General features: G+C 38.7%; 1 long non-coding RNA gene across 1 annotated transcript in view; it reads right to left on the bottom strand.

Annotated features, from left to right (window-relative positions):
• The window catches only part of LOC118595135, a 32232-nt gene extending 10961 nt beyond the window's left edge, over window positions 1-21271 (bottom strand). The window contains exons 1-3 of the long non-coding RNA XR_004946477.1: window positions 20893-21271; window positions 20316-20378; window positions 11286-11494 (exon numbers count right to left, since the gene is read on the bottom strand). This is a non-coding gene — a long non-coding RNA (uncharacterized LOC118595135). The remainder of the gene's footprint in view (window positions 1-11285; window positions 11495-20315; window positions 20379-20892) is intronic.
• Between the last annotated feature and the right edge of the window lie 2069 nt (window positions 21272-23340).

Genomic DNA, 23340 nt, shown 5'->3' with positions numbered 1-23340 from the left:
CCCCTGAAAATACAGAGTAGGCTATAGCTTGAATTGTGTTTTTTTTTTTTTTTTTTTTTTTGAGACAGGGTTTCTCTGTGCAGTTTTGGATCCTGTGCTCGAACTCACTTTGTAGATCAGGTTGGCCTCAAACTCATAGAGATCCACCTGCCTTTGCTTCCCAAGTGCTGGGATTAAAGGCATGTACCACCACCACCCAGCCCTAATTGCTTTTAATAATAAAAACTTGGAACCAAATATCAGAGTAAATGCTGAAAGATCAGAGAGACAAAGGAGCAAGCCACAGCCATCTCTTACTTCTATGCCTTCTCAGACCAAATGGGCCCTAGCTCCTGTCTCCTCTTACCTTTTATTCCTCTCTGCCCAGCCATATCACTTCCTGTCTCCCCAGCCATATCACATCCTCTCTCCATCTCCCTAGTTCTGTGATTAAAGGTATATGCCACCACTGCCTAGCCTCTATGGTTAACTAGTGGCTAGCTCTGCCCTCTGATCTTCAGGCAAGCTTTTTTGGAAGAGACAAACAAAATATCAACACAATTGGCCCTCCTGTACTAAAACTTTCCACAGGAATGTTTTGTCTTTATTTTGGCTTTATATATATATTATTAGAGACCACAAAATGCTACCTGAAAATACTGTACTGAAGAAGAATTAGCCTGGAGGTAGAAGTCTGAGCCATAGTGTCTTGTCTCAACACTTCTAATAGGCATATGACCCCTAAGTAAATCACTTAATCATTTATGGATATATGTGTCTTGGGCTTTCAAACTGAAGAACATCTACCTTCAGGGCTCACTATTACTATCTAAGGAGATAACATCAATGAATATAATTTCAAAGAATAAAATGCTACATAAATGTCAGATCACTATACCTGGCACCTGTGCCATGGGGTCTGCCATCCCACTCTTGCTCCTTCTTTTGCTTCTGTTCCCAACTACTGAAGTCCATTGGAAACTGATAGAGGACAACATGTTGCCTACAGGTGGGGTTGCCAAGAATCACAATCTGAGGTCCCTGCTGACAACAGGGGCCACCCCAGGGCTCTAGGAGCTTGTTCAGCAAATATCCAAAGAGAGAGGACAGGATATTTTTAACCATTAAGAAATACAAGCCATTCTAAAGAGTTTACCCAGTTGATAGCCAGCAGGGAAAAGTCCTGTGGTAAGTCCCCCCCCCATTGGACCCTGCATTCCAGGGACACAGCCAGTCCCCAGGAACCCCCACCAAACAGCCAGCAGGGAAAACTCCTGTGGGAAGTCCCCTAAACCCCCCCCCCTCCATTGGACCCTGCAGGTCCAGGGACACAGCCAGTCCCTAGGAACCCCCACCAAACTGTTCCCCAGTTGCCAGCCAGCAGGGAAACCTTCTACAGAAAGCCCCCCAACCAGAACTCCCCATCGAACCCTGCAATCTACAACTTCCGTGCCCTACTTCAATACCCATTGACCTGTGACCACAGTAACTTCCTGAGTCATGGAAACTGAACCACCAACTCTCATTGAACCAAGAATGACTTCCTGAGACAAAGAATCTGCCAGCTCTGACTGGACCAAGAGCCCTGATAATAGCAATACCAAGAGTGGCTCTATGAGTCACAGAATCAGCTGGCTTGGATTGGACCAAGAGCAGCTCCCAGAGATATAGAATCTGCCAGCTCCAATTAGACCAAGAACTAAGATTGGACCCAGAGGGGCCCCCTGAGACACAGACACAGCAAGCATAGATTGGACCAATAGCAGCTCACTCAGACACAAGCACCTCTTGCACCTATTGGAGTAAGAGGTGGGTACACAGTGCAAAAATACATACAACAACATAAAGAGACATATGGTATCACCAGAACCTAGCCCTTTTACAACAGCAAGACCTGAACATCACAATGTAGAACAGAAGAAAACAACCTTAAATACAACTTCATGAAGAAACTAGAGGCCTTTAAAGAGCAAATGAAAAATTCCCTTAAAAATTGAGGAAAAGACAAACAAAAAAATGGGAAGAATTCAATAAATCCCTTAAGGAAAACCATGAAAAAGCAATTAAACTTGTGAAAGAAACAGTCCAAGACCTGAAAACTGAAATAAAAACAATGAAGAAGACACAAACAGAGGGAATGCTGGAAATAGAAAATCTGAGTAAGTGAACAGGAAACACAGATGCAAGCATAACCAACAGAATACAAGAGACTGAAGAGAGAATCTCTAGTGTAGAGGATACAATAGATGAAATAGATTCATCAGTCAAAGAAAACACCAAAGGCAAAAAGTCATAACATAAAATGTCCAGGAAATCTGGGACATCATGAAAAGACCAAACCTAAGAATAATAGGGATAGAAAAAGAATACCAACTCAAAGGCACAGAAAATATATTTAACAAAATCATAGAATAAAACTTTCCCAACTTAAGGAAATACCTATGAAGATACAAGAAGTCTATAGAACACCAAACAGACTAGACAACCCCCCCAAAGTCCCCTTGCCACATAATAATTAAACCACTAAACCTACAGAATAAAGAAAGAATATTAAGAGCAGCAAAGGAAAAAGGCCAAGTGACGGATAAAGGCAGACCCATCAGAATAACACCTGTCTTCTCAATAGAGACTGAAAGCTAGAAGGTCCTGGACAGATGTAATGCAGACACTGAGAGACCATGGATGCCAGCCTAAACTAATATATCCAGCAAAACTTTCAGTCACCATAGATGGAGTGAACAAGACATTCCAAGACAAAGCCAGATTTAAACAATACCTATCCACGAATCCAGCCCTACAGAAAGCACTAGAAGGAAAATTCCAACCTAAAGAAGTCAAATACACCCACAAAAACACAGACAACAGATAATCCCATAGCAGTAAATCCCAAAGAAGAGAAATACACACACACTACCACCAAAAGATAACAGGAATTAACTATCACTTGTAATTAATATCCCTTAATATACCAAGGACTTAATTCACCTATAAAAAGACACAGGCTAACAGAATGGATACAAAAGAAGGACCCATCTTTCTCCTGCATACAAGAAACATACCTCAACTTCAAAGATAGACACTACCTCAGAGTAAAAGGCTGGGAAAAGTCTTCCCAATCAAATAGTCTTAAGTAGCAAGCTGGTGTAGCTGTCCTAATATCTAACAAAATAGAGTCAATCAAAAGAGATCTAGAAGGACATTACGTATCCATCACAGGAAAGATCCACCAAGATGAAGTTTCAATTCTGAACATTTATGCCCCAAATACAAGGGCACCCACATATGTAAAAGAAACATTACTACAGCTTAAATCTCACATCAAACCCCACACATTAATAGTGGGAGACCTCAACACCCCACTCTTACCACTGGACAGATCTACTAGACAGAAACTTAACAGAGAAATAAGGGACATAACTGATACTATGATTCAAATGGACCTAACCAATATCTACAGAACATTCCACCCTAACACAAAAGAATATACTTTATTCTCAGCACCCCATGGAATCTTCTCTAAAATCAACCACATACTCAGTCACAAAACAAATCTCAACAAATACAAAAAAAAAATTGGAATAACCTCCTGTATTCTGTCAGACCACCATGGTTTAAAGTTAGATTTCTACAACAATAAAAATTACAGAAATCTTACAATCTCATGGAAACTGAATAATGCTCAATTGAATCACCAATGGGTCAAGGAAGAAATAAAAAAGAAATTAAAGACTTTCTATAGTTTAATGAAAATTAATGTACTACATACCCAAACTTATGGGACACTATGAAAGCAGTGCTTAGAGGAAAATTCATAGCACCACAGAAAGAAGATGGAGAAATCTTACACTAGTGACTTACTGGCACACCTGAAAGATCTAGAACAAGAAGAAGCAAAGGCACCCAGGAGGAATAGATGCCAGGAAATAATCAAATTGAGGGCTGAAATCAATAAAATAGAAACAAAGACAACAATACAAAGAATCAATGAAACAAAGAGTTGGTTCTTTGAGAAAATCAACAAGATATACAAGCCCTTATCCAGACTAACCAAAAAGCAGAGAGAGAGCATCCAAATCAACAAAATCAGAAATGTAAAGGGAGACATAACAACTGACAACAGGGAAATCCAGAGAATCATCAGGTCAGATCATACTTCAAAAACCTGTACTCCATAAAATTGGAAAATCTGAAAGAAATGGACAATTTTCTGGATAGGTACTAAATTAAAGTTAAATCAAGACCAGATAAACAATTTAAATAGACCAATAACCCCTAAGGAAATAGAAGCAGTCATTAAAAGTCCCCCCCCCCCAAAAAAAAAGCCTAGGACCAGATAGTTTCTACACAGAATTCTACCATATTTTCAAAGTAGATTGAATACCAATACTCTTCAAATTGTTCCATACAATACAAACAGAAGGAATATTACCAAACTCTTTTCATGAGGCTACAGTTACTCTGATTCCCAAGCCACACACAAGATGCAACAAAGAAAGAGAATTACAGACCAATCTCCCTCATTGATGCAAAAATACTCAATAAAATATTGGCAAACAGACTCCAAGAACACATCAAAAAAATTATCCACTATGATCAAGTTGGCATCATCCCAGAGATGCAAATTTGGTTCAGCATATGAAAGTTTGTCAATATAATACACCATATAAACAACTGAAAGAAAAAAAAACCTCATGGTCATTTTGATAGCTGCTGAAAAGGCCTTTGTCAAAATCCAACACACCTTCATGATAAAGGTCTTGGAGAGATCAGGAATACAGGGAACATACCTAAACATAATAAAGGCAATTTGCAGCAAGCCAACATCAAATTAAATGGAGAGAAACTCAAAGAGATTCCACTAAAATCAGGAACAAGACAAGGCTGTCCACTCTTCCCATATTTATTCAATATAGTGCTTGAAGTTCTAGCTAGAGCAATAAGACAACAAAAGTAGATAAAGGGGATATAAATTGGAAGGGAAGAAGTGAAACTTTCACTATTTGCAGACAATATGAGAGTATACATAAGTAGCCCCAAAAATTCGATCAAGGAACTCCTACAGCTGATAAACACCTTCAGTGATATGGCAGGATACAAGATTAACAACAACAACAAAAAAACTTCAGTAGCCCTTGTATATACAAATGATAAATGGGTTGAGAAAGAATCAGAGAAACATCACCCTTTATAATAGCCACAAATTATATAAAATACCTTGGGGTAACTCTAAGCAAGTGAAAGACCTGTATGACAAGAACTTTAAGTCTCTGAAGAAAGAAATTAAAGAAGATATCAGAAAATGGAAAGATCTCCCATGCTCATGGATAAGTAGGATTAACATAGTAAAAAATGGCAATCTTACCAAAAGCAATCTACACATTCAATGCAATGCCCATCAAAATCCCAACACAATTCTTCACAGACCTGGAAAGAACAATACTTAACTTCATATGGAAAAACAAAAACCCCAGGATAGCTAAAAGAATCCTGTACAATAAAGCAACTTCTGGAGCCATCATGTTCCCTGACTTCAAGCTCTACTATAGAGCTACAGTTTGGTACTGGCATAAAAACCAACATGTGGGTCAATGGGATCAAATTGAAGACTCTGACATTAATCCACACATGTATTAACACCCAATTTTTGACAAAGAAGCCAAAATTGTACCATGGAAAATAGAAAGCATATTCAACAAAGGTGCTGGCGTAACTGGATGTCAACATGTTGAAGATTACAAATAGATCCAAATCTGTCACCATGCACAAAACTTAAGTTCAAGTGAATCAAAGACCTCAACATAAATCCAGTTACTCTGAACCTGATGGAAGAGAAAGTAGGAAGTAGTCTTGAATGTGTTTGCACCAGAGATCACTTTCTAAATATAACAACACTGGGAGAAACAATTAATACATGGGACCTCTTGAAACTGAGAAGCTTTTGTAGGGCAAAGGGCACAGTCAATAAGACAAAACAGCCTACAGAATGGGAAAAGATCTTCGCCAACTCCACATCTGACAGAGGGCTGATATCCAGAATATATAAAGAACTCAAGAAACTAGGCATCATAATACCTAACAGTCCAATTAAAAAAAAATGGGCTACAGAGCTAAACAGATAATTCTCAACAGAAGAAGCTCAAATGGCTGAAAGACATTTAAGGAATTGCTCAACATCCTTAGTCATCAGGGAAATGCAAATCAAAATGACTCTGAGATATCATCTTACACCTGTCAGAATGGCTAAAGTCAAAACCACTGAAGACAGCTTATATTGGAGAGGATGTGGCACAAGGGCAACACCCCTACACTGTTGATGGGAATGCAAACTTGTACATCCACTTTGGAAATCAGTATTGTGGTTTCTCAGAAAATTGGGAATCAATCTTCCTCAAGTACCAACTCTACCATTCTTGGGCATATACCCAAGGAATGCTTAATAATACCACAAGGACACATGCTCAGCTATGTTCATAGCATCATTATTTTTAATATCCAGAAGCTGGAAACACCCTCGATGCCCCTCAACTGAAGAATGGATAAAGAAATGTGGGGCATATACACAATAGAGTACTACTCAGCAATAAAAAACAATGACATTATAAAATTTACAAGCAAATGGATGGAACTAGAAAATATCATCCTGAGTGAGGTAACCCAAACTCAGAAGGACAAATATGGTATGTACTCACTTATATGTAGATACTAAATGTAAAGCAAAGGATAACCAGAGTACAACCTAGAGCTCCAGGGAGGCTAGCTAGTAAGGAGGACTCTAGGAAAGACACATGGATTGCCCAGTGATGGAGAAATGGATGGAATCTACATGAGCAAACTGGGGGTGAAGGGGGAGTAATGGAGGGCAAGGGACGGGGGATGAGAGCTTAAGGGAGTGGGAGATTTGAGCTGGAAATGGAACAGAGTGGGAGAGCAAGGAAAAAGATACCATGATAAATGAAGACACCATGGGAATAGGGAGAAGCAGAGTGCTAGAGAGGTTCCCAGAAAATCACAAGGGTGACTCCACCATAGACTGCTAGCAATAGTCGAGAGGGTGCCTGAGCTGGCCTACTCTGGTGATTGGATGGGTGAATACCCTAACTGTCACCATAGAACCCTCATCCAGTGACTGATGGAAGCAGATGCAGAGATTCACAGCCAGGTCCCAAGCAGAGCTCCAGGAGTCTAATTGATGAGAGAGAGGAAGGATTCTATGAGCAAGAGATATTGAGACCATGATAGTAAAAAGTACAGAGACAACTAGCCAAACTAGTGGAGACACATGAACTGTGGACCAATAGCCGAGGAGCCTCCATGGTACTGGACTAGTCTCCTGGATAATCGACGATAATTGTTTAGCTTGAACTGTTTAGGGGGCCCCCAGACAGTGGGATCAGAACCTGTTAGTAGGGTATGAACTTGCTTTTTGGAGCCTAGTGGCTATGGGGAGACACTTGGCGCAGCCTTGGTGCAGGGAGAAGGGACTTGGACCTGCCTCAACTGAATGTTCTAGGCTCTGCTGGCTCCCCATGGGAGACTTTGCCTTGGAGGATGTGGGAATGGGGGGTGGGTAAAGAGAGAAGACTCAGGGGCAGGAGGAGGGAGGACAGGGAAATCTGTGGTTGGTATGTAAAATGAATAGAAAATCTATTAATTAAAAAAAAGAAAATACAAATAAAAAAAAAGAGTTTACTCTGAAAGGTGAGGGGACTAAAGTATGAGGTTGGCCATCTTGTAGTCAAGACAACCACAGGAGGAAAGTATTGCTTAGAAAGACAAAAAAAAAAAAAAAAAAAAAAAAAAAAAAAAAAAAAAAAAGAAAAAAAGAAGATGATAAGAGAAGTCACTATCTTAGGTGTCAAGTCAGAGGGGGAGAGGGGAACTTTAAACTCTAAGTACTGTGGTCGTTTGAGTGAGAATACCCCCATAGGCTCATAGGTTGGACTGCTTGGTCACCAGGGAGTGGCACTATTTGAAAGGATTAGGAAGTGTGTCCTTGTTGGAGGAAGTGTGTCACTAGGGGTGGGGTTTGGAGTTTCAGAAGGCCATGCCAAACCTAGAGTCTCTTTCTTCCTGCTACCTTCAGATCAATATGTAGAACTCTTGACTGCTACATTTGCTTGCATGCTGACATGCTCCATCTCATGAGATGATAATGAACTAAATCTCTGAAACTGTGAGCAAGCCCCAGTTAAATGCCTTCCTTTATAAGAGTTGTATGGTTGTGGTGTCTCCTCACAGCAATAGAACAGTTATTAAAGAAAGTACTGTTCAGAGGCTGAGTATGGTGCATATAGCCCTAGATTACTTACTGAAGCACAGTGAAGGACAGTAATTAATATGCCATATATAATATTTTTATGTGCAGATATAATAAAGAATTGCACATAGTATAGGCAGTTATAAAAGCTAGCTAAATTTAAACTTCTCTGTAATTCAATTCCATTGGAAATCTAAACTTTATGTACTGAAGAGTTTTAACAAAAAGATGCTTTGTGTCTCTACAACACAGGCACTAACTTAGCTGTATTATGTGCTAAGATGCACTGTTGTTGAAATTCATAGCCATATCAAGATTGGGGCTCAAATTATCGTAATAGCATGACCCTAGTAAATTTGAATCATATATCATTGATTGTGAGAAGGTAACTGGCTATAAACAAAAGAAAATGAGTATGTGTAGGTAGGACTTTCTATCCTGCAAGCAGCTCCCAAGTAACTACACAGAGACTTATATTAATTATAAATTGTTGGCCAGTAGCTCAGGCTTGTTACTAGATAATTCTTACATTTTAAATCAACCCATATTTCTTATCTATGCTTTGTCACATAGCTTGGTACCTTTTCTCAGTGTGGCAACCCATCTTGCTTCTCTCTGCATGTGCTGGCAACTCCTGATTCCACCCTTCTTCCTCCCAGCATTCTCAGTTTGATTCTCCCACCCAACCTTATCCTGTTCAGCTATTGGCCAGTCAGCTTCTTTATTACACCAATCAGAGTAATACATATTCACAGTGTACAGGATTATTCCACAGCAAGTATGCCTCACTTTATCCATAGCCTTGTCAGTAATATCCCATCATAGACCATTTGCTGTAAAAGATTTTATGTTGAGAACAAATACTCTGACCAGATAACTAGTAGATTAAAACAAAGGGGCTCTTTTAACACTTAGACATTGGCTCAATGAAATGGGGCCCTATGAACCCTCAGTGAAAGTAGTTAAAATGGCCTAATATAAGTTAAAAAGGGAACTTTAGGTATGGAAACCCATTATAGAAAGCCTGGTCAATAAAAGGGCTATTATCACCACTGTTTCTCTATTTGATAGCCCATTTTGATGTATTATTTCTGGGAAAAAATAAACAGTGTGTCACCATAGACTACTACAATCCCCACTCTGTATCCATCCATTGAGATTCCTATGCCAAATATTATTAAAAGTGCCGATTCTAAGCCAGGCCTTGTGATGCAAACCTGTAATCTTGGCTAATTTGGAGGCTGAGGTGGGAGAATTACAAAGAATCATAATTTTGAAGCCAGGTTGGGCAACTAAGTGCCATCCTATCTCAAAAAAAAAAAAAAAAAAAAAGTTAAAAAAAAAAGACCTAGTTTGGTGGCAGAGCACTTGCTAGGTGTCTGCAAGACCTGTGTTAAGTCCTCAGGTCTGGAGTAGAGGCCAATTCTGTCAATCAACTTGTCTACATTTTCTTCTTATGGATTTGGCTAACATGCTCTGTTAAAAGCCTATCTCAACAGCTTCTCCATTACAGTTTGCCTCTGTCTCTGAAGGGGCACAATAACTATCTATCAGTACCCCAAAGAATAAGATAACGAAGCCTTTTATCTGATAAAGGCTTTGGCAGCCTTTTTTTGTGCTTCCTGGAGTCTTGACTACTTAGGATGGTCATTAACAGCTTCAGGGATTCTGGTGCAAGAAAATTTGTGCACCTAGCCTCTTGTTCTTCACCATCAAAACAATAAACAGTAGGCCACTTGTTGGTCTTCAGAAAAACAGAGACTGTCAAAATCTCTGAGCTTGTGAACTTCCCTACCTGGATGCCCATTATGCTTTAGTTCAAGGAAATACCCTTGAGCTGGCCTTAAATTTCACTGCTTGTGAAAGCATGGCTTTGTATGATACCTGTGATCTCACCACTGGAGATGATTTTGCCTCCTGTGTTGGAAGCAACCCCACCACACGTCTCTGTGTGCCTCTACCCCAGTGATGTCCAAAGCTCTTACAGCTACCACAGTATCATGAGATAGGAGTTAGCCAATATGGCCCTCTAGAATATTCCACCTGCAAGATGATTTCCATTGAAAAGTACTATAATGTAGTGGGAATTACCTTCTTGTGGGTCCTTGACTATTTGAAGAGCACTTTGGGAGTTACTGGGTACACAAAAATGGGAATTTATGATTATAGTATGCTTTTGCTAACAATCCCAAGCAAGGGATCTTAATGAGCTATTGTTAATTTTAATCATTTAGCCCGAATGTCCCTGCTAAAGGATGAAGACACAAAACAGAAAATGTGCCTAATGTTAGGCAGTCACCTTAGCCCTGGACGCCTGGGTTATCAATGGTCTCCTTTTCATATTATTATAAACTACTGGGTCATTACTTGAAAAGAGCTCTCTTAATGGGGAAAACACTGAGATGTTCCTGCCTCATGAATACCCAAGATAGAAGTAAAAACAGCTTTGTCTATACATATATGCTAAGGTCTAGATGTGCAGTCTTTCTAGGACATGCCTTATTATATTCAGATATCACTGGCAATAACCAAGACACACATTTTATTTCTTAAAATACACAATCCCAGGCTCTTGGGAAAAGGCATTAAGGAAAATTTCATTTCAAAAGGCCCCAGATATTTGGTTTAATTAAAAGACATAAAGCTCTCCTCAAATAACTCCTCTGCAAATTCCAACAAATAAGGCCCTAAATAAGTTTCTGTTTCCTCCAGGTCTTATATTTAAGCATTTTGAGGCTTGTCTTCTTAGGGCCCGAGGCTAACTTCAGGATACATGCTTTCCTGGGACTCAGTGAGCATAGATTGTCCCATGGCTAGGAAGTGTTTATCAGATAATAGGACTTGTTTCAAACTCAGCACCAGGGAAAGAAGTAAAGTGCCCACACCCTGTCAGACACACCTATAGCTATTGTTCTAACTGTCAGTTTGGGCATTTTTCTTGGTTTACAGTCTGGAAGCCCACAGAAAGGTCTCCACCTAGAAAGAATATGCTAGTGGTCCACCTCAAACAACTACCCTGACAAAGGCATTAGTCCCAAAGTTTCCTCACCTCAATCTCTCCCACTCTTGATCAGATGGTTTGACTCCTGTAGTCTTTGGACTTGTCTCTCAGCCCCAGTGGGTACCTGTTTTCTTGCTTGGATCTGTGAGCAAAAGATGGCTTCTATTTCTTCTGACATTCTCCTGTTATGCTTGACTGACACATCCAAGTCTTCTGGCTCCTGGACTCTCCTAGAGACTGATGGTCTTTACACCAGTCTGTTCTCAAAAAGAAAGACAACAAGATTTAGAAAAAAAAATCACATTTCTATTAAAATCAGAAACTCAAAAATACATCCGTTTTCTATTATTCAACATTGCTTTATAAGTTTTAGTCAATACAATAAAAGTGAAACAACCATTTTTTAAGTTTACATTTAGATTCATATTCTTATAGTAAATTTAAAGTTGAACTACAATTCATAAATATGGTTAAACAACAAATTAAAAATTTTTTTAGTCTAGAGGGCTAATTTCCTAAAACAATTGAGGAATTTTGCTATGGACCCAGGTTTCCTCGTCTGTAGATCTAATGTGATGACATCATCTATATGGAACTGTCATGAGACGGACAAAGCTTGCCCCATTGTTAGTTGTCCATCAGCACCAAAGTTCATTGTCGAAGGAGTCATATTAAGTGATAAGATATAGAATAAAATATGGAAACTCATAGTTTCCATTAACAGACATTTAAATGTTAGGAGGATTAAATTTTATTTTTAATAAAAACCCCAACTGAAAAAATACCTTACAAAGACTCTCACAAGAAAGGAAAAAAACGAAGACAGGGCTGATGGTGCATGCTTCTAAAGCCAGCATTTGGATTAACATGAGCTCAAGATCAACCTGGTCTGTATAATGAATGCCAGGTCAGAAGATTCTTTCTTCACTGGCCCACCCCTGACAGAGAAAGGTAAAAGGTCTAAGAAGAAAAACTATAAAGTATTTGGGGAATATGGGGGAAGCTGGTATTTGCTAACTATGGTAGCATGTGCTTGTAACCCTAGCACATGGATGGGTAAAGAGGAAGAGATTTCTAAACAGACAAGTTTCCAAGATAGAATGTTAAAATACCATTCTTTGCCAAATTAATGTATGTATTTAAATAAAATTGCAACCAGAATTCTAGTTTGGTATTTGTATACTGGCTATGACCATTTTACATTATTACACAAAATCTATAGAGCTAAATAGTCTTTTTTAAAAAATAATTTTAAAAGACAAAAGTTTATCAACACTGTTCAAAAAAGAAAACAATGTGGCCTCAATTATCTACATTAAAATTCTAAATAAAGGCTAGGGATGAACCTCAATTGGTGAATAGAGTATTTTTCTATCATGCATGATTTGGGGGTTCAATTTCCAATCACACACACATAATACAGACACACAACACACACAAAAAGCCATATAACACACACACATACACACACACATACACACACACAAACATATACACATACACACACATACACACACATACACACATATACACACACATACACACATATACACACACATACACATACATACACACACATACACACACACATACAAACACACATACATACACACACACAGAAAAAAGCCATATAACACACACACACATACACACAAAAAAAGCCATATAACACACACACAACACACACACATACACACATACACACACATATACACACACATACACACACATACACACACATACACATACACACACATACACACATATACATACATACACACACATACACACATACACACACACCACACACACATACACACATACACACACCACACACACATATACACACATACACACACATACACACACACACACACACACATACACACACACATACACACACACATACACACACATACATACACACACACATACACACACACCACACACACCACACACACACATACACACATACACAACATACACACACATACACACATACACACACACATACACACATACACACACATACACACACAAAAACACACCACACACACCACACACACACATACACACAGATACACACACATACACATACATACACACCACACACATACACACACACCACACACACATACACACATACACACACATACACACACCACACACACATACCCACACATACACACACACCACACACATACACACACCACACACACATACCCACACATACACACACACCACACACATACACACACACATACACACACATACATACACCACACACACATACACACACATACACACACATACACACACATACACACACATACACACACATACATACACCACACACACATACACACACAAAAACACACCACACACACCACACACACACATACACACAGATACACACACATACCCACACACACATACACACATACACACACATACACAACATACACACACACATACACACATACACACATGCACACACACATACACACACATACACACACATACACATACACACATACACACACATACACACACACATACCCACACACATACACACACATACACACACATACACACATACACACACCCATACACACACCCATACACACACATACACACACACATACACACACCCATACACACACACACACAGAGAAAGAGTGTGATCAAGAGCAGTGAGAGCTAGAGAGCAAGGGGAGAGACGACAGAGACAGAGACTAGAAGAGATATCCAAAGCAAGAGATGAATAAGTCAGAAATGCAGGAAGCGTGAAAAAGCAAGGGCACGTGATCATAACTCCGCAACCACTAAACTCAAAGATATCAAAACAGGTCAAATACCAGGTAAGTTTTCTAGTTGAAAAAATGATCTGTGATCTGGAAAAAGACATAATAAAGATGAATGTTATCAACATAAAGGAGAACCTCAGCCAAGTGGAAGAGAAAAATCATCATATGGATAAAAAGTCAGAAACAGCAGAGAACAATTCAGCAAGAAAATTGAAACTTTGAGAAAAATAATAGAAATATGGAAATGAGAAACACAACAGATCAAATATGAAACATGGGAAATGGACCCAGAGGACTGGACCCAGCAGGGGAAAGAACATCAAATATGGATAACAAAAATGACAAAATATTTCATTCACATATCAATTAGGAAACAAATATAATTGACTATATCAACAAAAGCCAAGAATTCTGGGATACGACCAAGAGACGAAACTTAAGAATAGGTTAGACTTGAAACTAAAGGCAGAATGAATTCATGCAATGAGTTTACAAATGTCTCCAAATCTAGAGAAAGAAATAGACATTCAAGCATAAGGCCCACATAATAAAATTAGAGATGAATAAAAACAGAGGTTAGTATAGCTTCCAATGTAATACTGAGAATTATTACAGTATACTTTAAAAGCTTATATTTCAAAAAAACCTGGAAAATATCAAAGAAATGAGTAAGTTCGTAGACCAATATGAACTACTAACTTACAAAGATCTAAACAATCTGCACAGATCCATAACAATAAATGGGACTGAAGTGGTAATAAAATGTCTCCCAACAAAGAAAAGCCAAGATACAAATGAATGCACTGTCAAATCCTCCAAAATCTCAAAGGAAGAGCTATCACCAACACTCTTCAAACTATTAATACCATAGAAAGGAAAGAAGTATAACCGAATTCACACCACACGGCCAACATTGTCTCAATACCTAGACAGGATAAGGACACACTGAGAAAGGAAGCTATAGAACAATTTCCAATTGGCCACTGAATTCTTGAAACCTAATTCAAGAATACATTTGGGTTGGGGATTTAGCTCAGTGGTAGAGCACTTGCCTAGCAAGCGCAAGGCCCTGGGTTGGATCCTCAGCTTAAAAAAAAAAAAAAAAGAATACATAAAGTAGGCAGGGAATATAGTTTAGTCGATAGATTTTCTGCCTAGCTAGCATGTATGAAGCCCTAGATTCAATCCTAGCACCATAAACTGGGTGTGGTAATGCATAAATCTTAGTAAAGGCAGAAGAATCATGAATTCAAGCCTATCCTTGGCTATAGAGTGAGTTCCAGGCCAGCCTGAGATACCTGAGATCATGTCTTTAAAAAAAAAAAAATTGAGACCATGATTGGAAAAAGTACAGAGACTAGCCAAACTAATGGAAACCCATGAACTGTGGACCAATAGCTAACAAGCTCCATGGTACTGGACTAGGCCCTCTGGATAAGCAAGACTGTTGTTTAGCTTGAACTGTTTAGAGGGCCCCCAGGCAGTGGGATCAGGACCTGTCCTTAGTGCATGAGCCAGCTCTTTGGAGCTTAGTGCCTATGGTGAGACACTTTGCACAGCCTCAGTGCAGGGAGGAGGGGCTTCCATCTGCCTCAACTGAATGTACCAGGCTCTGCTGACTCCCCATGGGAGACCTTGCCTTGGAGGAGGTGAGAATGGGGGTGGGGTGGGAGCAGAGGGAATCTGTGGTTGGTATGTAAAATGAATAGAAAAATCTCTTAATAAAAAAAAAGAATAACAGAAATGTATAGAAACCATGTGATCAGAAGAAGTCAGATAAGGGACATATGAGTCTTTCTGCAAGTTTCTTACAACCAACTACTTGTGACTTACAACCACTTATGAACATTTGTCTCAAAATGGCAGTTTTAATTTTTAAAAACGTGATGTGATAAAAACAATTCATGAAAATACTGTTTTGACAAAACTAAAAGAAAACAAAAGAAATAAAAGAAAAGGAAAACAGAAAAAAGAACACATTTTTAAAAAATGTATACCATGGCTGAGTTATTTTCATTCTAGGAATGATGCAAGGTTGGTTCAATATATGCAAATCAATAAATGAAATTCAGCACATAAATGGATGCAAGGACAGAAATCATATGACCATGCCAATCAATGCAGGAAAGACCTTGACAGAGTTAAACATCCTTTCATGATAGAAACCTCGAATAAATGGAAATAGAAGGAATATACCTCAACATAATAAAGGCTGTATATGACAAACCTATAGCCAACGTTATACTAACAGGAGAAAAACTGGGACCATTTACTCTAAAATCTGGAATGAGACAAGCATGCACCCTCTCTCCACTCTTACTCAAAAATGAACTTGAAGTCTTCCACCAATAATATAAGAGAAGCAAACAAAAGTGATACAGATAGAAAAGGGAGAAGTCAATGTATCTATTTTTGGGTGACATAACCCTTCAGTCACATGACCCTGCAGAGATACACGATCCTAAAGACACCATCAAAGAACTTCTAGGCCCGATAAACACTTTCAGCAGGGTAGGGGTGACAAACTCAACATACAAAAATCAATAGCAGTATATCAATAACAAGCCTGCTGGCAAAGAAATCAAGGGGAAAGTATAATTCACAATAGTTAAAAAAAAAAAAAAAAACCAGAAGTAAACATAACCAAGAAAGTGGAAGACCTCTCTCTACATTGAAAACTTTAGATACTCAAGAAATTAAAGATTCTAAGAGAAAGACCTCCCCTATTCATGGATGGGTGGGATTAACATTAAGAAAATTGTTAAACTACTGAAAACCATCTACTTATTCAAAGAAGTTCTTACATTCTTCACTGAAATGGAAAAAAAACCCTAAAATTCATATGTAAGCACAAAAGACCCTGAATATTTTACGTAAACCTTAGCAGAAAGATGCTAGAGGCATCAGAGTGTCTGGTGTCAAAGTATGTTTTAGAGCTATTGTAATAAAAACAGCATGGCACTATCACAAAAGCAGACATGAAGATGAATAAAATAGATAGGACCTAGAAATAAACCCACAGTTATAGACAACAAATCTTTGACAAAGCTGCCCAAAACATACAATGGGGGAAAGAAAATGTGTTCAACAAATGGTGCTGGGAAAACTAGATTTCCATATGTAGAAGAATCAAAATGGATGAAAGGCCTATACGCAGGATCTGAAACTTTGAAATTGTCAGGAATGACACTGGGCAATATTTGAATTTAGAGGCACAGGCAAATGTTTTTGGAAAAGGATTCTGATAGCACATGGGATAATCCCCCAGATTTACAGAGGGATTGAGTGAATGTCAAAAGCTTCTGCAGAGCCAAGGACTCATGAGAAGAAAGAGACAGTTTACAGGATGGGAAGAATGTTTTCTTGCTACACATCAGACAGGGAAATTCATACAGAGGATATATAAAGAATATCAAACCTCGAAATCATCCAATCACCATAGAGCCTAATAGACTGAACTACAATTGTGAGTTAGTAGATACTTGCTCGATATTCTTAGCCATCACAGGAAAGTAAATAAAAAATGCTTGGAAATTCTGTCTCTCCCCAAGTCTAAGTGGCTGTCATAAAAAACAAATACATGAAACCAATGAGGGACTGGAAAGATGGGTGAGCAGTTCAGGCTGCTCTTCCTGAGGACCACATTTGGTTACCAGCACCCACATACATGGTGTCTCACACCATTTGTAAACTCCAGATCTGATACCTTCTTTTGGCTTCTGTGGTCATCAGGCACACATGTGGTGCACAGCCATAAATGCAGTTAAAACACATATGCACATGAAATAAATTATAACAAGACAAGAAGTACTATTGAGAATGTGGGGAAGAGGGCTGTCATTCACTGCAGGTGGGTATGGAAATTTGAGTGGTCACTGCTGAAATCAGTGTGGAAGTACCTTGCAAAACTGAAAATAGAAATACTATATGGCAAGTCCCAATGTCTAACAAAAGATGAATGGGTAAAGAAAATGTGATATATATACACAATATAGTTTTATGCAGCCACAATAAAAACTGAAATAATAACATTTGCAGAAAAATGGATGCAACTGGAAATCATGTTAAAGTAAAATAATTGAGATTCAGAAAAACAGATAGTGTGCATTTTCTCTCATATGTGAAAACTAGATTTAAAATTATATTTATGTGCATACATATATGATGTGCATTTATATATGTGGGATGAGGTCATAAATCAAAAAGGGCATCATGAGATGGGAGGGAGAGATTTTAAGTGAGATGAGAAACTGGGTAATAACACAATAAGAAATCAGAAGTGGGGCCATGAGTGGTGGTACATGCCTTTAATCCCATCACTAGGGAGGCAGAGACAGGTGGATCTCTATGAGTTTGAGGCCACCTTGGTCTACAGAGTGGGTTCCAGGACAGCCAAAGATATGTAGAAAAACACTACATCAAAAAGAAGGAAGGAAGGAAGAGAGGGACAGAGGGAGGAAGAGAGGAACAGAAGGAAGGAAGGAAGGAAGGAAGGAAGGAAGGAAGGAAGGAAGGAAGGAAGGAAGGAAGAAGTGGGAACTACCTGGGGACAGGGAACCAGCTGGAGAAGACGAGAGAGTATGGGAGGAAGGGGACAAGTAAGAGCAAAGTATGACAACACATATTCATGGAAATGTATGAAGGAGCCCATTATTTTATACACTAGCCTATTCAATTAATTAAAAAATGTATTACAAGATAGTGCCAACTAACATGACTCTATGTGAAATCAATAAATTCCTTGAAAACTTACTACACCGAAACAAAAACTAGTGACTACATGTATTTTAAGTTTAAATGTTATGCTGCTGGTTCCAAAGACAGAAGAAAGGCCCATGAGCCAAAGCTGAAGCTGATAGAAGCCAGAAAAGATGAAGAAGGAATTTTTTTTTTTCCTTCAACATGTGTTATACCTTAGTTTTAGCACAGGGAAACCATGCTGAACAGCCAACCCAGCAAACAAGATAATTTCCTTTTCAACTATTTTTAAAATTTTGAGACAGGGCTATGCTATGTAACGCAGGCTGGCTTCTCACTCTACTTGTTTGAGATGTTCATGGTGGCACACACTTTAAATCCCATCACTTGGGGAGCAGAGGCAGACAAACTCTTGAGAGTTCAAGGCTAACCTGCTCTACACAGCAAATTCCAGGCCAGCCAGAGGCTGTTATCTCAAAACAAAGCAGACAAACAAACAAAAATAAAAACAAAAAGAAACTCACACCAGCTTCCTCAATATTTTGTAAATTCGTCTAAAGCACAAAGAAAAGTGAACACCTCTCAGTCCACTGGATAAGTCTAAAAACCTTGATATCCAAGTATGAGTCATTGTTAGAACAGAAAATTGTAGGCCATCTTGGATTTGAATGTAGACAAAGAAATCAACAAATTGCAAGAAACAAAATTGAGCAGTACACTTAAAGGATAGTAGAACAGCCAGCTCATGGGCTTACACAGGGACACTTTGCTCAGTCTGGAAGGAGGTGACAGGACCTGCCTGTACTGAATCCACCAGGTTTAAATGAATCCCCAGGGGTGCCTTGATCCTGGAGGACATGGGAATGGAGGGGAGGGGCTGGGGGGAAGGTGGGGGTGGGGACGGGAGCGGGGAGGACAGGGGAACCCATGGCTGATGTATAAAATTTAAAACACATAATAATAAAGAAAAAAAAAGGATAATAGAACACAGCACTGTGATTATTCCAGGATCATAAAGATGCTGTTATTAAAAGCGAGTCATAATCCTTAACCATTTAGGAAAGTAAGGAGATGTCTCACACAGCCATCTCAATAAACGGTGTAGGGAAGCATTTCCTAACGTTCAACACACATTCATGATTTAAAAACAAAATAGTGAAAAAAGCTTAAGAAACTGAGGAGGGAGGTATTCTACTCTTCCTAAGATTTTCTGTAAGGCACAAATAGGATCATCACAGTTAATGGGATGTGATTGAAAGCACTTTCACTGAGCTTAAGAAAGAAACAGAGACTCCTGCTATGTCCATTTCTATTTAGCATATTTTAATTCCTAACCAGTGAAAAAAAATAAAAGATTCCAAAGAAAGATCCCTGTAAGCTCAGTTACACCCAAAGGGGGAAAAAATAAAACAGTAAAACATCTATAAATATTTATATCATTAAACTTAGTATCACCATAAACAAGATCATTAACAAAGATGAATTTTGTCTGCATTGTAAAAAATTGTTTAACTATGAATGGAAGAAAAATAGCATTTATTTGGCACCATGAAACTGAATATGTGAGACATACCTAAATAAACATGTATATGATTTGTAGGAGTGGAAGTCCAGAACAGATAGACATCTCATGTTCCTGTGTCAGAAGATTCAATATGGTTAGGCACGTTAATGCTCTTCAAATTGACCTACAAATTTAATTCACTTTTGATTACATTCCCGGTAGATGTTCTTCTGAAGACTGACTAAATGCTAAAACATATATGCAACACAGTTATTTATGAGGACTAACACAGCAAACATTATTCCTGTTCTACTCAGCACTAATATTTTAAGATAAATTTTAATAAGTGAAACTGTATAGTATGGTTATAAAAGCAGAAAACATGCTAATAAAACAGTCCACCACAGACACATACACAGGAACACTTGATTTATATCAAAGGGGTCACAGCAGCAGACTCTTTTCAGTAAACTATATGCATCTATATTATTTATGCTATTTTATATTATTTATAACTACATTGTTATATTTATATTATAAATATACTATTTGTATATTTGTACAGAAAAAAGGACAGTGTTCAACTCCTACTCTACAGTAAATATGAAAATTCTGTATAAAAACTGTGCTGAGCATACTAGCCCACCTTACAAGCTTCTTTTGGATTAAGGTTAACTTCCAGTGGAGTTCAGGTCTAAATTGTATGAGCCCTAAACTTGTACACAGAACAGCATCTTCATGACCTCAGATAGACAAACAGCAAACAGAAAGCACTGGAAAGAAAAAAGAAAATCATAAGAAATGTAATTTGTTAAAAGTAAGAACTTCTGCTCATCCAAAGACATAATGTAGAAGATAAGACAGCAAGGACAGGCTGAGGAGACATCTGCAGGGTGCAACGTGAGAAGACTCATCCCGAGCACTGGGGATGGGATTTGGTGGTCAGATTCTTCTGAAAAAAGAAAGAAAAAGAGAAAGAAAGAGAGAGAAAATCCAAATAAGATCTTACCCAGAATGTGCAAAGACGCTACACACCACAGCAAGGAAAACACAGACAAACTCATACAGAATTAAGCCACGGAATGGGGACATACTTAAGAGTGAATATGTAAAGGCCAATGTATGTATGAAAACATTTCTAGTTCAATAGTCATTAGGATAATGTAAATTAAAACTGTAAAATAAAGTATACATCTACCAGAATGGTTAAAATTAAGTAGACTGTAAGAGACAAGAATGTGACAAAATAATTCGGGAGAGCTAAAATAGGAATCAGAATGAACAGCTGAAAACAGCCATTGTCAATAAATGTTGCATACTCATCAACCCTGTATACCAGAGATTCTGTCCCCAGGTGCATATGTGAACCAAGAGACACAAGTGGATATATAAACCTGCACAGTGGCACTGTAAATGATAGTTAAAGAATGACAGTGACCTGGACACCAGAAAGGATGAACATTATAAAGGCTCAGTTAGAGGAGCCCCTTCTGGTGTCTTACGGCACAATGTGATGTCTACAGGAAACAATAATAACAGTGTGCTGTGGACCTCCAAACAGCTGATTTCATCACAGAGTAATGGTGGATGTTTGGATGGATGGATATGACAACTAGCCTGAATTGATCTTTCCATAATATATCCAACCATTGAGACAATATATTATATACATGGCTATACAGCCATTTGTCAACTAAAAACTTAAAAACCTGAAATCTGTGTTCCTTGGACATGAAGACTGTTGAGCAAAGGAGATTAATTCCTTCTGTATACAACACTGATGAATCTCACAAAAGTTGTGCTGAACTTGATAGCCCATTTTATACGTGCGTCTTTACGTAAAGCTCAAAAATCACGTAAGACCAATGTGTAGGGGCTGGAGAGATGGCTCGGTGGTGCTCCAGCAGAGGATAGAGGGTTGAATTCCCAGCATCCACTGGAAGCTTAACAATCATCTGTAACTCCAATTCTAAGAGATCTGATACCCTCTTCAGGCCTGTGTAGAGTGTTTTGCATGCATGCAAAGCACTCTTTTTAAAAGGACTAATGTTGAGTTTCAGAAGTCAGAATAGATGCCAGGTGGTGGTGGTGCACACCTTTAATCCCAGCACTCTAGAGGCAGAGGCAGGAGGATCTCTGTGAGTTTGAGGCCAGCCTGGTCTGCCAAAGGAGTTCCAGGACATCCAGGGCTACATGGAGAAAACCTGTTGAAAATGGAAGGGGAGGTTAGGATAGAGGAGAGGAGAAAGCAGGGTGGGGAGATGCAAGAAAGGAACCCATATGGGTAATATTTGTTATTTGGGTATTGGTTAGACACAGTTCTCTGAATACCTTTCAAAATAGAAAACAATTTTCTTAAAGGGCATAAGAAAAAACAATTAAGAGACTTTTCTTAAAATTCAAGTTATGATAAGATTAAAACTAATGTAAACAATAGGAAAGAATTATGTTGCATCAAATTACTTACTAAATTGTTTCTTCTCTCCAGGGCTTCCCTGGAACTTTCCTTAAAATTCAATTTATCTGCTTTATTCTCTATCATTTTGCTTATTTATTGTGTGTGTGTGCTGGTATACACACTTATGTGTATATGTGTGGGCATGCTACAGCAATTCAGGGGACAGCTTTCAATAGTCTATTTTCTCCTTCTACCATGTGGGTCCTGGGAGTTGAGCCCATGTTGCCAGGCTTGGGGCAAGTGTCTTTACTAGACAAGGCATCTCACTGGTCCAGATTACCTGCTTCTGTGGCTCCTGTTGTCATATTGTAAAGGCCTGTGGAATGCTGGCACCTAGGCTGCCTATTAGCAGCAACACTGCAGCCTACATTGAATTTAGAGCCTAGGATAGGGGAGCAAGCATGGCTGATCTTCATGAAATGCCAGGGACCTCAGTTGTGAAGTTCTGGGGCATGACAGGAAGTAATGAACCATTATTGTGAAGCTTCATGGTCCTTTCCTGTTAGTTATCCTACCTGCCTCTCTGAGCATGCTACTCAGCCTAGGAGAAAGAAAGACACTCTATGACAGACACTCAAAAAGCCAGTCAGAATACTTGCATCCTTCGCTAGGATTGTGCCATGGTTTAGGTAGGTG

The sequence above is a fragment of the Onychomys torridus genome, chromosome 14 (assembly GCF_903995425.1).
Source record: "Onychomys torridus chromosome 14, mOncTor1.1, whole genome shotgun sequence".
NCBI classification, from domain to species: domain Eukaryota; kingdom Metazoa; phylum Chordata; class Mammalia; order Rodentia; family Cricetidae; genus Onychomys; species Onychomys torridus.
Note: the sequence above shows the minus strand (reverse complement) of the source record. Positions and strands in the feature narration are given on the sequence as shown.